The following is a 13594-nucleotide window of genomic DNA, read 5'->3' as shown; positions in this document are numbered from 1 at the left end:
CAAGGTTGGAATGTTGCCAGAGTGTAGACTGCTGCTGACTGCTGGCTGCTCATCTAATTCATGTCCTCTTTTTCCTGGGCCTAGGCTAGACTGTGTGCCCCAGTTTCCCTTGCAGGGAGGAGCAGTCATGTGACTAAGTTCTAACCAGTGGGATGCAAGCAGCATTACCTGCTCAGAGTTAAGACTGGCTCCTGGGGAACCCCACACACTTGATTCTCCAAGCTCGCGTCTTGATGGGAAGGAGCACAGTGGCTTTGGAAATTGTATGCTGATGGAGCAACAGTGGGGAAGTAGCTTTGCTGTTGGAGGACAGCTGTCTGCTTCTCATGAGCACCTGTGTGGGGCTTTGTATCAGCCACAAATGAGCTTCTATTGAGTTAAGCCACTAGGTTCAGGGGTCTGTATGTTACAGTAGCCCATGCTACCCGATACCAATATAGATGTACTGATAGGAAAGAGACAAATAACAAGGTATGGAACAGTGCACACAATATGACACCATTTTATAATTTTTAAAGCATATGTTTGTATGTGAAAGATGTTTTTGTGGAAGGCTGCATAAGAAACTGTGAACACTGGGGCCAGGAACTTCCTGTTATGAGTGGACAGGAGACCTTTATTTTTCTTTTTGTAATTAATATCAGTTTGAAATTTTTAGTATACGCCTATACTGATTTCATGAATGTTATTAAAATATGCTTCTTTTTTGAGACATAAAGTTTTTCATATTTGAAACTTTTATAAGAAGAATTGAGCATGTTTTGTGCTGTTTTCAGAAAAATGAGGATTAATGGAAAAGATATAAGGAGAAAGCTGTGAGCTTAGTGTGAAGTTATTTCTCAGGAACAGAAATGTTCTGCCCCAAAAAGATCTGTGTGCTATCAGCCAAAGGGGAGGGGTGCATATCAAGTAGACTCTAAAAGGATTTCCCACATTGAGGAAGACATTGGATAAACCAGTGGCTCGCAACTTTTTTCAATGAATGGTAATATTTACAGAAGCCCACTTTATAAACTGAGGAAGCATTTCAAGATCTGAAGCAGAGTCCTGGATGTCCCTGGCACATGTGGTGCCTCCCTATGGCCCCAAGAATAAATGGACCCATATCTTTTGGCACCAGTAACCCTGAACAGTGCCCTGCCACTGTTCCCAGCACACCAGTTCTGTCACCCAAGTTCATAGCTTTCACCAGTTGGCAGCACATAGATGGTCTTTGAAGGACCCAACTCGTGGTGCTAATCAGTGGTCATGGCACATGACCCTCAGCTCCCAGGTGCCCCTGGCGCCCTGCTCCTCTCCTGCAGCTTTCCAGGGCATGGCACAGGCCAGGACACAGGAGCTGGCCTGGGAGGTCAGCACAGAGGGAGGGTGGCCAGCACTGGATAGAGGGTGCCAGGAATGGACCATCCACACAGCAGCAGGATGAAGAGGACAGACTTGCATTTTCTGTCGATAGCACAGTCCACTTTAAGATGGTTGTAGGCCAGAAAGACAATTAACCCTGGAATTGGGATAATGAAAGAAGAAATGTCTGGATTTCCCTGTAACTGGGACACTAACAGGTCACTAATTCCCAGGGAATAGAATTGGAATTTATCCACAACCCTCAACTGTATATCCTGCTATAGTTTATTGCATATAAGAATGATTTAGTGACATATGGATTAAACATAGTAATTTATTAATTCAGCCTAAAAGCTTTTATTGGGTACCTCCTATGTGCCAGGGATGACATTGACCTGGTATAGTTCACCATCTGATGGGGGGAAACGAAATAACTGTCCCTGCTGACATCTAGGGCTCTGAGGTAGCCCTGAGGACTGCTTGGGGAGGTTGAAGGTCCAGAAGGCTACAGCTGATCTCAATGAACCCCAATGTCGGTGACATGAGCTCCATGTTCAAGAACCTCTCAAGGAAAAACAGTGGGGTACCTGGACCCCATAGACCACACAACTATTGTGCCCCATTTTTGAGGCCCATGATGGGCACACTGGATAGTCAGGACCATGCATAGTAGTACCTTCTGCTAGCATCTCCCACGTGATGCAGTGGATCCTGTCCCGAATCAATTTACAGGTTCACTGAGGAGACAAGACTAACTGAGATGACGAAATTAGAAGAAAAGTGCCCCAAAGAACATAGAATTGACTGTAACAATGGTCGCATCTGGCACTGAGCCAAAAATGGAGTTGAATGAAAGAATAAATGAGGGGATAATAGCACATAGAGGTGTGAGTGAGCCAGTTCATCAATGACAAGATTTGGGACTGGCATGGCTGATATGAGAGACGTCAGGTACTGGGCTGCACCCAGGGATTGCCATCAGTGAAGGACACTGGGAGCCCCTCATAATGCCTAGGCCTCAAGAGAAGACAGGTGGTGAAAGAAAAGGATCACCACCCTTGGGACTTCCTCAAATAACCAGTGTCACGAATGTTCCATCATCTAGTGACATTGTTGTTTGGGGAACTCTGGAAATTAGCCTAACTTTTACCCTTTTCATCTAAATATTTTGGTAGAGTTAGACACAGGTGTGCTTTGAATTAACGTGAAAGGTCTTTTTTCATTTCCCTGTTTCAAGGACAGTATTTGTTGGCTTTATTTGGGATCTATTGGGGAAAGTTTTAAAATGCTATCACAGAACATAGAGACACTTTCATAAGAAATTCCCCTCCTGTGGGAACTATGTAAGAGTTCAAAATAAAAGAACTCCTGACACTTCTTAATTAAATGCAGCCCTTAGTTAGGTCACTATGCCAGCAGATGTATTTTGCAGCTGTTGAAGAAAGGAAAAAAGCCTTTATGTTCCACAAACAGAGGGAGAAGCATTTCTTCCTAGAGAGGCGAGTGTATGATTTGAACCCAGCTGTCTTCTCTCGTCCTCTTTTTTCTTTGACATGCCTGTCAATACCTGTTCTGGCCCTTGTGTCAAGTTATAGAATATGTATTTGGGAGAAATGCTTCCAAACCAGCAGTGCACATAAGGCAAATGATCGTTCCTCTTCTGCTTCCAATGCCATCGAATTGTGATGTCATCTACAAAATAACCCGAGCAGTAAATTGGGACTCTGGCTTGAGTTGGAGCTGTCGGTCCACTCATGTTGCCAGCAGCCAGACTGCTCTGCAGCTGTCATTGGCCTCCTGTCGTTTCCAGAGAGCAGGTGGAAGAGCACTGCACGCATCCATGACTGACCCCTTCAGACGCACGTCTTCACCTGGGGACAGGATAGGGGAACATGTCCTCCGTGGCTCATTCATCATGGCAAATGTCAATGCAGGGAGATGGCTTGTCAAGCTAAGGAAGCTTTCTGGCTCATTTTACCATGTGGTGGATACACCAAGCCACTCAGATTAGCACAAAACATCCTGACAGATCAGCTGTATGAACACGTTTATATACTGTGTCTGTCCCATTGCGCTCAAGAATCAATACGGCATCTATTCACTCTTAATTGTCCTCTAATAGCTTCATGTGTGTCAGGCCTGCCTTTGTACTTCAGGTGACAGCTTCTAAGGAGAAGGGACCACCTGTCCTAACTTTCCTGGCACCCGGCATTATGGGGCAGGCGGCATGCTTTAGTAGAAAGAACACTGGATGAGGGCTGGACAGACCTGGATTTGCATCACATTTTAGAAAACTATTTCTGCTATCTGAGCCTCCGTTTCCTTATCTGCAAAGTAGGAATACTACCATCTAACTCCCAGTGTAACTGTGAAGATCCAGTAAGCTGGTGAGCAAGCATAGGGCACTCCCACACAGTACCTTAGGGGTTCTCCACAACCAAGGAACACAGCTTCTTCACTGGTTTCTCGAAGGACACACCCCAAGTAGCTTGCAATGTTACACAAAGTGACCAGGTCCAGAAGATGACATATGTCCTAGTACGTATGTTTTATCAGATTGACAGTGAACTCCACCGGAATAGTCCTACTTTATTGTACGGTTCCCACAATGTGCATTGTGCATTAGGATCACCCTGGAACTTTTACAAAATAAAATACCCCATCCCTAGAGACTCTGATTTAGGAGGTCCAAGATGGGTAGTGAGCGCTGTTTGGAGTCTGTGTCCCTGCCTGGAACATAAGGCCACCTCAAGCCCTCCAGGACCAAGTTCACAGCATGGCCTTCAGAGTCCACCTTCCCTCCCAGCACAGTCCCAAGGGCCAGGCCCTTGGGTCTGAGCGGGGTGGGCAGGGCTGTGCCAGGATGAGGAGAAGGGGGAAGAGTGCAAGCCGCTGCTCTGCTGCCTTCCCCAGGCTGGGTGCTGCTTGGAGCACAGCACACACAACACACTTGCCCTCACACTGTGCATGTTGCAGTCAGTAAGCATGTGAGTGTCTTCTTGCTCTGCTGTATCACTCCCAACATCCTCCACTGGTTCTGCTCCTAACCGTTCTCTCCCATCCAGCCCCTCTCCTCCCCTTACTGTGCATGACCTTAATGCTTGCCCATCCCTTGTCTCTCCATGCTGTGACAGCCTCTAATTAGTCCCCTGGGGGTCAGCCTCTTTAGCTCAGACCCATCTGCTCACTGCTGCCAGATGGATCTTTCTGATGACACAAAATGATGACTTCACTCACCTGCTTAAAATTCCTCCCTGATTGCTGGCTTAATGATAATGACAGCAATAGGTGATCTTGCCTACTTCTCATCCCACCCTAGGAGAAGGTAGTATCATTTTTCCCATTTCACAGAAGGGAAATCCAAAGCACAGAGATGCCCAGCCACACACAGCCAGGAAGTGGGGCAGACAAGACAAGTTCCTCCTGGGTCCTTGTCACCTTGTCCTTCCTGGAGCATGATGGCTGAGCCCTGCTCAGGGACCTGCCCCAGTCTGTCGACTCCTGTCCCATCAGGGGCCACTCGTGCCCTCCCCAGTTCCCCTCCTTGCCCCAAAATCCAGACTGCCCTAAGGATACTGGACACCCCTCTCTGTTCACTGGGGTAACGGATTCTACACTTTAAGGGAGTCATCCCTGCCTCCCTCTTCCCACTCGGCACCCTTGGTGACAGAGAAAATTGGTACCCAGACTTGGCACTAGCTTGGCACAGAGGAGGCTCTTGGTTGGATGAATGAGTGAGTGAATGAACAAATGAGTGAGTGAATAAAAGGTCACTGGTAAGGAAGGGGAGCATCAGAGCACAGAAACGCCTAGTCACAGCAACTCATGGCAAGAGCCAATATGAAATCTGTGACTGACCCCCTCTCAGCCTTTCTCAGGGCACCATCTTCACCCTCAGTATTACCAATAAAAAGGCTTTTACCATTTCATTGCAAAGGAATTCCCCAAATGGCACTGTGCCAGAAATATCTGGGAGTAAGCTATTATCCTAATAAATACATTTTGGTGGGTTTTGTTTCCAACAAAGCTTGACATGTAAACAAAAAAAAAAATTCTACGTGGTCAATTTTTCACCAATAATTTTATTTGGCTATCATGTAAACATAGGCTTGACTAAACATCTCTACGAAATTTCCTTTAAAATTGTCAAAGGTATCCTCTCTGGCATTTACTCCCCATCCTGTAACATTTTATCAGATAATATATAACCATAGTGACAACAAACATAAGCAAACAAGCAAAATTTAAAAGGCAACCTATGGAATGTGAGAAAATATTTGCAAGCCATCTATCTGATAAGAGGTTAATATCCAAAATATATTAAAAAGTCATACAACTCAATGACAAAAAAATCAAACAATCTGATTTTAAAATGGGCAGAAGACTTAAATAAGCATTTTTCCAAAGAAGACATACAAATGGTCAGCAGATATATGAAAAGATGCTTAATACCACTAATCATCAGGGAAATGCAAATCAAAACCACAATGTAAAGTCACCTCACACCTATTAGGATGACTGTCATCAAAAACGCAAGAGACATGTATTGGCAAGGCTTTAGACAAAAGGTAACTATTGTGCACTGTTGATGGGAATGTAAATTATTATGGTCACTAGGTGAAAGAGCATGAAGATTCCTCAAAAAATTAAAATAGAACTACCATTTGAGTCAGCAATCCCACTTTTGGGTATATATCCAAAGAAAATAAAAACCTTTCTCAAAGAGATCTCTGCATCCTCATGTTTATTGAAGCATTATTCACAATAGCCAAGACATAAAAACATCCTACTTATCCACTGACGAGTGAATGGATAAAGAAAATGTGGTGCATGTGTGTGTGTGTGCGTGTATATATATATATATATATATATATATATATATATATATATATACAACTGAATATTATTCAGCCACATAAAAAATAGGAATCCTGCCTTTTGTAACAACATGTATGGATCTTGAAGGCATTATGCTAAGTGAAATAAGGCAGACAGAGAAAGACTATATGTTTATATGTCATTTATATGTAGAGTTAAAAAAAATCAGATCTCATAGAAATGGAGAGTATAATGGTAGTTGTCAGGGGCTGAGGGGTGGGGAAAATATGGTGCTATTGGTCAAAGGGTACAAACGTCTACCTGTAGGATGAATAAGTTCTGGTAATAGAATGTACAGCATCATATATATTATTAACAATACAGCATTATATACTTGAAATGTTGAAAGTATAGATCTTAAATGTCATCACCACAAAAAACGGTAATTATGTGAGAGGATGGAGGTGTTACTAACCTTATTGTGGTAATCATTTCACTATATATGTGTATATGAAATCACTACATTTTACACTTTACTCTTACACATATTATATGTCAATATAATATTGCAATCATTTAGGAAAAAGTCTATTCCTCTGGATTTGAGGGAGCTAGTTATACTTAACTGCTTAAGGTAAAAACATTATGCTTTTTATTTTTCTTCTAGTTATCAAATGCATTCTAGAAAAAAATATTATATGGTATGACCTCTTTAATAATGCAGTGTTTATATCTTAATATAAAATATGATCTAAGTAATATCTCTATTAAAATTTGACTCAGAAATGCCACTGTTAATTGTCTTGGGTCTTATTCATAATAAGCAGTACTGTACAACAGATGTACCAAAATGTTATTGAACATCATTCACTATGCATATAAGGTAATTATGTGTTTTTGAAAACTTGAGAGAAAAACAAATGTACATGTCGGTTATTTACAAAGTCTTACTAAGCAGTCTAATAGGGAATCAACTGTGCATTTACTGAATGGAGCTGGGCATCAGCAACAAAGTTTTTTACCTCAAATTTGAATTAGACCTCCTGGAAATATAAAAAAAGAGAGAGATGGTATAAACTTGAGTAATCCTTTTAAAAATGCATGGCCTATACACAGGGAAAAAGCAATCATTGGAAATTTATCTCTGAGGAAGCCTTGACACTGGACTTATTAGAAAAATGTTTAAATCATCTATTTTAAATATGTTCAAAGAACTATAGGAAAACATGCTTTAAAAGTTAAAGAAAAGTATGAAAGTGATGTTTCACCAAATAGAGAATACTGAGGAAAAGAAATAATATAATAAAAGGAACCACATACAAACTCTGAAATTGGAAAGTACAATAACTGAAATAAAAAGTTGACTAGAAGGGCCAAACAGCAGTTGAACAGGCAGAAGAAAGAATTAGGGAATTCAGAGATATGTCAATTGAGATTATCCAATCTGAAGAACTGAAAGGAAAAGAGTGAAGAGAAATTAATGGAGCCTTAGGGACCTGTGGGACATAATCAAGAATATTTGCAAATGCATATTGGGAGTCACAGAAGAAAAGGAAAGAAAGAAATAAGCAAATAAAATATTTGAAGAAGTAACAATCAAAAACTTCCCAAATGTAATGAAAAACATTAAATCAAGAAAGCTAATGAACTCAAAATAGAATAAATTCAAAGATATCCGTACCTTATGTATATTACTATCAAATTGTGGAAAGTTAAAGACAAAGAGAGAATCTTGAAAGCAGCAAGAGACAAATAGCTTAGGTACAAGGACTCCTGAAAAAGAAAAAGAGCTGATCTTTCATCAGAAACCATGGAAGCCAGAAGGCAATGAAATATCTATTCAATGTACTGAAAGAAAAAGACTGTCAAGAATTCTACATGCCACAAAACTATCCTTCAAAACTGAAGGAGAAATTAAGACATTCCAAGATAAACAATAACCAAAAGAATCAATCAATAGCAAATCTTCCCTATGAGATTAAAAGGGAGTCCTTCAAGATGAAATGAAAGAACATTGGAAGATAACTCGAATCCAAACAAAAAGAGCACCAGTAAAGGTAACCACATAGGTATATAAAAGATAGTAAAAATGCATTTTAATTACTTTTTGTCAAAAATGATGTGATATATATACAACTCTGTAAATATACTAAAAGCCATTGAATTGTACATTTTAAATTGGTGAATCTTATATATGTGAATTATAACCCAATAAAGCTGTTTTTAAAGCTGTATAAAGTAATATTTATAATACTGTGTTGATGGGTTTATAATATCTGAAGATGTAATTTGTATGGCAATAATAACACAAAGTGAGGGGGGATTGAAGCTATATTAAATTTTCTTTGTAATATTGAAATCAAGTTAGTATTAATCAGAACTATAAAATGTTAAGATAATAATTGTAATGCCACAGGGAAACCATAAAGAAAATAACACAAAAATATACTAAAAGGAACAATAAGGAAATTAAAGTGGTATGCTAGAAAATATCTACGTAGCACAAAAGAAGGAAGTACTTAGCACAAAAGAAGGAAGTATTGGACTAGAACAAAGTTATAAAACACATAGAAAATAAAAATCAAAGAACACATGTATTTCCTGCCTTATCAGTATTTACATTAGATGCTAATAGATTAAACACTCCAATCATAGTGAATTTTTTAAAATGATCCAGCTATGTGCCATCTACAAAGGCAAACTTCTAAGTCAAAGACATGAATAGTCTGAAAGAAGAAGGATTGAAAAAGAAATATAATGCAGACAATAACAAAAAGTAGCTGGAGTGGTTATACTAAACCAGAAAAAAATAGACACTAAGACATAAATTACTAGAGAATAAAAGGGATATTATAATGATAAAAGATTCAATCCATCAGGTATAAACAATAATTGTAAACATATATTCACCTAACAACAGAGCCCCAGGAATATAGGAATCAAAAACTGAGAAAATTAAAAGGAGAAATAAACAATTCAAAAATAGTAATTGGAGACTTCAATACCCCACTTGCATTAATGGATAAAACAACTAGAAGATCAACAAGGATACAGAAGACTTGTACAACACTACAAATTAACTAGAAGACCTAACAGACATCTCTACAACATGCCACCCAAACTACACATTCTATTCAAGTGCAGATGAAACATTCAAGATAGACCACTGCAAAGCCATTATAAACAAGCTTAAATAAATTTAAAAGGATTGAAGTCATATGAAGTATGTTCTTCAACCACAGTGGAATTAAATTCAATAAATATAAATTCAAGAAATCAATAACAGGATATTTGAGAGATTAACAAATAGGTGAAAATTAAACAAAATACTACTATGTCCAATGGGTCAAAGAGGAAATCAGAAAGGGAATTATAAAATATTTTGAGATGAATAAAAATGAAAACACCAGATAAAAAACCTTATAAGATGTACCTAAGCCAATGTCCAGAAGAAAACTTATAACTAAATTCCAATGTTAAAAAAAGAAAGTTCAAACCTAACCTTCAAGCTTAAGAATCTAAAAAAAGAGGAGCAAACTAAATCCAAAGCAAGAAGAAGGAAGGAAATAGCAAAGATGATGATAGATAGATAGACAGATAGATGATAGATAGAGAGAAATAAGTCAGAGAAAAATAAACAATGAAGAAAATCAACTAAATAAAAATTCATTCTTTGAAAAGATCAATAGAACTGACTAAGCTTTACCTAATTTTCCAGGGAAAAGGTTAGAAAAGACTCAAATTACTAAAATCTGGAATGAAAGAGGGAACATCACTATCTTACATAATTATAAAGGACTATGGGGGAGGACCTTCAAGATGGCAGAGGAGTAAGATGTGGAGATCACCTTCCTCCCCACAAGTACATCAGCAATACATCTACATATGGAACAACTCCTACAGAACACGTGCTGAATGCTGGCAGAAGACCTCAGACTTCCCAAAAGGCAAGAAACTCCCCACATACGTGGGCAGGGCAAAAGAAAAAAGAAAAAAACAGAGAAAAAAGAATAGGGATGGGACCTGAACCTCTGGGAGGGAGCTGTGAAGGAGGAAAAGTTTCCACACACTAGGAAGCCCCTTCACTGGCGGAGATGGGGGGTGGGTGGGGGAAGCTTCGGAGCCACGGAGGAGAGCACAGCAACAAGGGTGCAGAGGGCAAAGCGGAGAGATTCCCGCACAGAGGATTGGTGCCAACCAGCGCTCACCAGCCTGAGAGGCATGTCTGCTCACCCGCCTGGGTTGGGGGGTGGGGGCTGGGAGCTGAGGCTTGGGCTTTGGAGGTCAGATCCCAGGTAGAGGACTGGGGTTGTCTGCGTGAACACAGCCTGAAGGGAGCTAGTGCACCACAGCTAACCGGGAGGAAGTCCAGGAAACAGTCTGGAACTGCCTAAGAGTCAAGAGACAATTGTTTTTGGGTGCGGGAGGGGAGGAGATTCAGAACACCGCCTAAACAAGCCTCAGAGATGGGCGCAAGCTGCGGCTATCAGAGCAGACACCAGACATGGGCATGAAATGCTAAGGCTGCTGTTGCAGCCACCAAAAATCCTGTGTTCAAACACATGTCATTATCCACACCTCCACTCTCAGGAGCCTGTGTAGTCCACCAGTACCAGGGTCTCATGATCCAGGGACATCTTCTCCAGGAGAACACATGGCACACTTCAGTCTGTTGCAAAATCATGTTGGCCTCCGCCACTGCAGGCTCGCCCCACATTCCGTACCCTCCCTCCCCCCAGCCTGAGTGAGCCAGAGCGCCCTAATCAGCTGCTCCTTTAACCCCCTCCTGTCTGGGTGAAAAACAGAGGCCAAAGGGTGACCTACATGCAGAGGCAAGGCCAAATCCAAAGCTGAACCCAAGGAGCTGTGCAAACAAAGAAGAGAAAGGGAAATTTCTCTGTGCAGCCTCAGGAGCAGCAAATTAAATCACCACAGTCACCTTGATGTACCCTGCATCGGTGGAATACCTGAATACACAATGAATCATCCCAAAATGGAGGTGGTGGACTTTGGGAGCAACTGTAGACGTGGGGTTTGCTGTATGTGACTGATTATTTTCTGATTTATATGCCTATCTTACTTTAGTTTTTAGTGCTTGTTATCATTGGTGGATTTGTTTATTGGTTTGGTTGCTCTCTTCTTTTTTTATTACTTTTTATTTTTTTATTTTAATAATTTTTTAAATTTTCTAAAATAAATTTATTTTATTTTATTATATTTTTCTTTCTTTTCTTTTCTCCCTTTTCTTCTGAGCCGTGTGGCTGACAGGGTCTTGGTGCTCTGGCTGGGTGTCAGCCCTGAGCCTCTGAGGTGGGAGAGCTGAGTTCAGGAAATTGGACCAGCAGAGACCTCCAGGCCCCACATAATATCAATCAGTGAGAGCTCTCTGAGAGAGCTCTATCTCAACACTAAGACCCAGCTCCATTCAACGACCAGCAAGCTCCAGTGCTGGACACCCCATGTCAAACAACTAGCAAGACAGAAACTCAAAGCCACCCATTAACAGGGAAGCTGCCTAAAATCATGATAAGTTCACAGACACCCCAAAAAAAACCACCAGAGGCGATCCTCCCCACCAGAAAGACAAGATCCAGCCTCACCAATCAGAAAACAGGCACGAGTCCCCTCCACAAGGAAGCCGACACAACCCACTGAACCAACCTTGTCCACTGGGGCAGACACCAAAAACAACGAAACTAGAAACCTGCAGCCTGTGAAAAGGAGACCGCAAACACAGTAAGTTAAGCAAAATGAGAAGACAGAAATATGCAGCAGATGAAGCAGCAAAGTAAAAACCTACCAGACCAAGCAAATGAAGAGGAAATAGGCAGTCTACCTGAAAAACAACTCAGAGTAGTGACAGTAAACATGACACAAAATCTTGGAAAAAGAATGGAGAAAATACAAGAAACGTTTAACAAGGACCTAGAAGAAATAAAGAGCAAACAAAGAATGATGAACCACAAAATAAATGAAATGAAAAATTCTCTAAAAGGAATCAATAGCAGAACTGAGGCAGAAAAACGGATAAGTGACCTGGAAGATAAAATAGTGGAAATAACTACTGCAGAGCAGAATAAAGAAAGAAGAATGAAAAGAATTGAGGACAGTCTCAGAGACCTCTGGGACAATATTAAATGCACCAACATTCGAATTATAGGGGTCCCAGAAGAAGAAGAGAAAAGAAAGGGACTGAGGAAATATTTGAAGAGATTATAGTTGAAAACTTCCCGTATATGGGAAAGGAAATAGTCAATCAAGTCTAGGAAAAACAGAGAGTCCAATACAGGATAAATCCAAGTAGAAACACACCAAGGAACATATTGATCAAACTATAAAAAATTAAATACAAAGAAAAGAGCAGCAAGGGAAAAGCAACAAACAACATACAAAGGAATACCTATAATGTTAACAGCTGAACTTTCAGCAGGAAACTCTGCTAGCCAGAAGGGAGTGGCAGGACATATTTAAATGATGAAAGGTAAAAACCTACGACCAAGATTACTCTACCCACCAAACATCTCATTCAGATTCGATGGAGAAATTAAAATCTTTACATACAAGCAAAAGATAAGATAATTCAGCACCACCAAACTAGCTTTACAACAAATGCTAAAGGAACTTCTCTAGGCAGCAAACACAAGAGAAGGAAAAGACCTACAATAACAAACCCAAAACAATTAAGAAAATGGTAATAGGAACATACATATCGATAATCACCTTAAATGTAAATGGATTAAATGCTCCCACTAAAAGACATAGACTGGCTGAATGGATACAAAAACCAGACCCGTATATATGCTGTCGACAAGAGACCAACTTCAGACTTATGGACACATACAGACTGAAAGTTAGGGGATGGAAAAAGATATTCCATGCAAATGGAAATCAAAAGGAAGCTGGAGTAGCAATTCTCATATCAGACGAAATAGACTTTAAAATAGAGACTATTACAAGAGACAAAGAAGGACACTACATAATGATCAAGGGATCAATCCAAGAAGATATAATAATTGTAAATATTTATGCACCCAATATAGGAGCACCTCAATACATAAGGCAAATGCTAACAGCCATAAAAGGGGAAATCAACAGTAACACAATCATAGTAGGGGACTTTAACACCCCACTTTCACCAATGCACAGATCATCCAAAATGAAAATAAATAAGGAAACACAACTTTAAATGACACATTAAACAAGATAGACTTAATTGATATTTATAGGATATTCCATCCAAAAACAACAGAATACACATTCTTCTCAAGTGCTAGTGAAACATTCTCCAGGATAGATCATATCTTGGGTCGCAATCAAGCCTTGGTAAATTTAAGAAAATTGTAATCATATCAGGAATCTTTTCCAACCACAATGCTATGAGACTAGACATCAATTACAGAAAAAATCTGTAAAAAATACAAACACATGGGGT

The sequence above is a fragment of the Balaenoptera acutorostrata genome, chromosome 8 (assembly GCF_949987535.1).
Source record: "Balaenoptera acutorostrata chromosome 8, mBalAcu1.1, whole genome shotgun sequence".
NCBI lineage: Eukaryota > Metazoa > Chordata > Mammalia > Artiodactyla > Balaenopteridae > Balaenoptera > Balaenoptera acutorostrata.
Note: the sequence above shows the minus strand (reverse complement) of the source record.